Here is a 5338-nt window from a genome sequence, read left to right on the forward strand (position 1 = left end):
GCAGTTAGCCTGCACCTGGCTTATCTTGTTGCTAATGCTTTTACAGACTATTTGCCATGATCAGATTTTGGAGCTGTGTCACCAACATCCCCCCCTCCCCCCCCACCCGTAACCCTTTGCTTTCGGAATTAGTTTCAGTCTTTATGGCGTTTGTGTGCAGGCAAGAGGTTATCGGGATCATCAGAGATCCAGGGGTCCAGAAGCAGAGCAGCAAATCTGTCGTCTGCTCAAAGCCTTTGTTGTCTGGTGGTCCATTGTTAATTCTTCCTGTTACAGCTGTCGACAGAGCAGGACTTCCACTGCCATGTCTCCTTCTAATGGACTGCTAGAAGCTGGCTGGGAACAGGGGCACTGTCCTCGTTCTAAATTAGTTCCAGCAATTTGTTATCCTGTAGGAAGTGTTGCTCCGTGTTTCAGCTGGAGAAGAGAGAGTGCAGCAAACTACCAGCACCGTGAGGAAGCAGACAATTGAAATGCTGTGTTCTTTTTAAGTATGGGACTCAAACCCACCACTATGTCTGACATGCACCCGGGAGCAGGTTGGTGAGCAAACAGTCATCGGTGAGGCAAACAAAATCCTCCTGGAACCCTGGAGAAGTAACTAGGCGGGCACCACCTAAGAGTTTCTAGTGAAAAACCGTAACACTGTCAGAAAAACATTAAGAATAATTTTGCTTAAATGGTGCATAGGGTAGTCACTGGGGTGTATCCTTAAAATATTGTAATTGTACCCTTAACAGTGGTTATATATCTGGACTCTTGTAATTTGTACCTCATGAAGGGCAGAACTGCAACATTAATAACTATCTTAGAAAAGTAAAAGAGGGGGGAATAAAGAACCCTTTTCATTTACTTTTACAATGTTTTTTCCATGTCCTTTTAAAACTTGCACACACAATGTTGAACTCTGTCATAAAAATGTCATTGTCTGTTTTCAATAAAATTCATTCTACATCAGCTTTGATTCTGTATGCATGAAAGGTCATACGATAAAGGATCAACATTTTCCCACACAGAATCCTTAAGGCGTCATGGTTCAAGATGTATTTTATTTGCCAAAATAGTGGCATTGCTTCTGATTGCAGGACATTTATGATGACTGACTACATCTCTAATGACTTAACACTGTGACTTCAGACACAATTCCTTGGCAACATAGATGTACATTTCAGACCCTCAAAAAGTACAACTCTGTACCTTAAGGTTCAATTATAAGTGCTGTGGGGTTAAATACGTCCAAACTGGATCTCAGGGACAGAAATGTACTCCACTGTGCCTCTGTTTTTGGCTCTGTGTATAACCAAGTCAAGACAACCTGAGTAGACGCTAGTGGAAAATGACTAAGAAGGTCCGTGTTCATGAATCAGCAATAGAAAAGTAACTGGGCAGAAGTGGCATCCCTGGGAGAGACCCAGGGCGAAAACCACAGCTGAACAAATATTCTCATCTCATATTTCCCAAGAAACATCTTGAAAACTTTTGAGATCATTTTCTGTACAATGATGAGGCACAAGTTGAACTTTTTGGAAGGCGTGTGCCTGGTGTGAATCCAACACTCCAGTTAAGAAGAAAATATTCTGATACTCAAACATGTCAGTAGGACAAAATTGATCCCACCTATAAAATGATAAGATTGTCGAGAGACCGTTGACTTTTTTCCAACCTCTTCTATTTTCAATCATTGTCCACACAACTTTCTAAGTGTTCCACTTGCTGTTTGGGTGGAAAATGTGATGACTTTGGGAGATACATTTTTTTACGTTTTTATCTTTACTTTCCAGCTGAGATAGATCAGAAGTTTGAGTGGCATTAGGTGAGCAATTTTCTGAAAAGGTTATAGGGTGAATACTGAACAACAACAACAACAACACATTTTTCATCATTAACTATGCTACAGAGTGACCTGGTGCAGAAAATACCCTAGAGCTCTCCTTTTGATCTGCCCAAACAATGAACAGCAACCAGAAATGGTTGAAGATCAGACAGCAGCCTCTAAAGGCAGCAGCAGGGATTACAGTCTCAGTATGAAGACGTCAGAATCCAGGAGATAATGAGATCATTTAGCATTACACAAATCTGAGCACGTGGTTAAATACATTTAAAATGAAACATTGATATTTTTCTTCAAAAGATTTGAGATTTGAAACAGTAGCCTGCAAGAGTATTCAAAGCCGTTTAAGTTTTTAACATTTTGACACTTCACCCTCTGGCTCAGTATTCTGACATTTGGGAAATACATTTAGATAAAGCAACTTATTATCTAACTCTAATACGATTTCAAAAATTGGTGGAAAAAGAGATTTTTCCACCAACAATCTTCTCATTCCTTTTTTTTGTACAATGAGAAGATTTGTTTTCAACTTTATTTAAATTGTATAAATGAGAATCACATACAATCATTTAATCTAAATCTTGGAAAACCTTATTCAGTTGTGTTTAAGAACATCAAAAATGTTTAGAAATTTTTTTTTCACTGAAAATTTTATATTTTCATGGTACGTCAGAAAGAGTTAGCGATATTCCCTTTCAATGCCCCTTAGCTAGTTTTTGTATAACTGCCACTAAACATCATTAGACTCCTCTTTAACATATGAAAGGCCAACTTCCATGTTCAGGCACTCCATATTTCACTGTCTTCCCATCACATACCCCCTCAGTGGCTGTTTTATGCTCCTCTGCCTTCACTTTATGCTTCCTCTAATCTGCAACTAGATTACCTGAGTGACTTACGGGTAGTTTGGGGGCTGCCAAAGGGAGGCCTTCATCAGATGGAAACTGTAAGGACAAGATGATGTATCGTATGTTTCTAACACCATTAAATCAGTTCACAAGTGCACACTCATATAGTTGTGCTGCCTTTGGACGGTTTATTTCACATAAAAATTCAGATATTAAAGAACATCAAGATAGTTCATGAGCAATAAAGAGCTTGGACCATGGACCATTTATTTCTGTATACATGTCTTCCTCTTTTCTGTCCTCTATTCTTTCTGTTAGAATAAAGTTAAAAAGTGCTAAAAAATAAAAGGGCATTTAAAACAGAAAATTACTGAAATAGCACATTGTTTCTTAACATGGGATTTAAGTGTAGTGGTATAGAAATATACATAATTTCACACGAATAGTTTCCAGGTGAGAAGTTCCGGTTCTTGAAGTGGGCGTGGTGTATATAAGGGAGCTGCGGCTTCATTCAGGCATGTGTCGTCTTTGTTCTCCCACTGTGTGGCTTGCGTCTGGTGGACTCTGGCAGCAGAAAGCAACAAATCGCTGGCTGGTGCATGTTGCGCTGATGTTCTGGTGGTAGGTGTTCTCTCTCCCTGCACTTTAGCTGATCTTAGTCAGAAAATCTAAACTGACGTGTGATCGTAGGTAAAACGCCACTGCGCTGCGTTCCTTTTCTTCCTCGGTCTGCGAGTGTGTGTGCATGTTTTGTGGATCAGCAGGTAAGAAATTGACACTCATCTAAGCTCCAGTTTCTTGTTTTATTTAAAACGGTGATAAATTTTTTTATAGGTTCCCCACAGTTGAACCATTGCTGCTCTGTCTGCGTTCTTTTCCCGGATCTGTTCGGCTTTGTTCTGCACCGGCTACGTAAATCTTCCGGATTTCTGCACAATTGTTCTCAAGTTGGACTGTGGCGGCGTTATCCGCCCTAATTGGAGCGGTGTTTGGGGTGTGGCATCGGCGCGCCCGTTTCATCTCCCGCTGTGGCAGGGCCACGCCTGGTCTTAATGTTTTAACTTGTATTGTCTGACTTTTATTTTTTTTTTACTTTTATTCACAGCCCTTTTGTTTATTTAGTCGGGCTGATATTGTTATATTGGTTAATTGTTTGTTTTTTTGTTTGCAGTTGCTGAGGTCCGGTGGCGGTGTTTGTGTGGTGACGGTGTCTTCCTCGTCTGTGTGCTGTGATTCTGGAGTTTGGGTTGTCTCACTGCGTCTGGTGTTAAGGGTTTTTTTTTTTTTGATTTGCTGTGTTTGGTGGATGTCGTCCCCATAGCGCCCCCTCCGGCCGGTAACCTCAACTGCTGCAGTTCTTCTATTTTCTTTTGATTTCTTTAGTTTAATTTTTAAAGAAGAAACTGGTTTTAAAAACATTTTTTAAAAGGATTTAATAAACGTTTTTTTATAATTTTGAAATGGTTTCAGATGTTTTAATCTATGCATGATTGAACCTGTGTGCCTTAAACAAGAGGTAATATTCTCTGGGTGAAATTCCCAGGGTGGCGTTGTTGAGCAATTTACTAAAATTAAACTTCCACAAAATCTGAATTCCCATCTAGTGACGCCACATAAGCAAAACTGCCAAAGAAAACTGAGTATTTAGGACTCTGTGCACTTCCACTGACCACATAATTGCACTATTTGACATTTCAAAAATAAATTGGCTTTATGGAAACACACCAATTTAAAAAAAACTAATTTTTTAAGAAACTGTTTTGGGATGAGAGGGTTTTTCAGCCATATTAAAATTAATTTATTTAATAAAACTGCAATTGAATCATTTTTTCCAGATGTTGCCACTGGTGCAAGCCATGAAGACAACAGGAAGTAGTTGGAGGATGACTAGGCATTGCTTTGAATGACTTACCACACGAGCAACATATTCACATGTGACTTTGATCGCATTTCTTATTTAATTGAAACATAACAGTTGTGAAATTGTGTTTTTTTTGACATTAGTGGATGTTGTCAAAATATTCACATTTGGAATGGAAATGCAGCTGGAGAGAAATCCTCTTTGGGTCTCTACTGCTTAACCCAACCCAGGTGAGACCAGATTCACTGACATCTGAAATAAATGCCTCAACCATATTTGATGCAGCAGTAGTGAAACTTGCAGTAGATATGCATTTTGCATATGTACTCCCACCCGTAGGCTTTTTCACATTTTTGTACATCACAACAAACTTTAATGTAGTTTATTGGCATTTTATTTGCAGAAGAAGAAACATTTCTGTCAAGTCCAACCTCCAGACCCCTTGCAGACTTTCCACTGCTAGTCTTTGGGAAATGTTTCTACCAGCTTTGCATGCAATACTGAATTTGTCTTACCACAGACTCTCATTTGGATTTTCGTTTGAACTTTGTAGTTCTGGTTGTATCGTTTGACAAAGCCTTCTTCCATATTTTTGCTCTGTCTCCCCAACTTTGGTTGTGGTAAACTGCAAATAGAAGTTCTTATATCCTTCTGTCAATAGTGGTTTTCTTCTCACCACTCCTCCATAATGGCCAGCTTTGTAGAGTGCACACTCTACATGGCCATTTAGTTGACAGATTGTCCCCTCTGTGCTTTTGATCTGTGCAGCTCCACCAGAGGTACCATGAGCCTCTGCAG

The 5338-nt window shown here is 39.6% G+C and overlaps 1 long non-coding RNA gene across 1 annotated transcript; it reads left to right on the forward strand.

Annotated features, from left to right (window-relative positions):
* Nucleotides 1-3092: 3092 nt before the first annotated feature.
* On the forward strand, nucleotides 3093-4491 carry LOC148153202 (uncharacterized). The gene is made up of 3 exons (XR_015761617.1): nucleotides 3093-3300; nucleotides 3370-3443; nucleotides 3514-4491. It is a non-coding gene; the product is annotated as an uncharacterized LOC148153202 (long non-coding RNA).
* Nucleotides 4492-5338: the final 847 nt, after the last annotated feature.

The sequence above is a fragment of the Poecilia mexicana genome, unplaced genomic scaffold (assembly GCF_051168715.1).
Source record: "Poecilia mexicana isolate PSO_F unplaced genomic scaffold, ASM5116871v1 scaffold_20, whole genome shotgun sequence".
Taxonomy (NCBI): domain Eukaryota; kingdom Metazoa; phylum Chordata; class Actinopteri; order Cyprinodontiformes; family Poeciliidae; genus Poecilia; species Poecilia mexicana.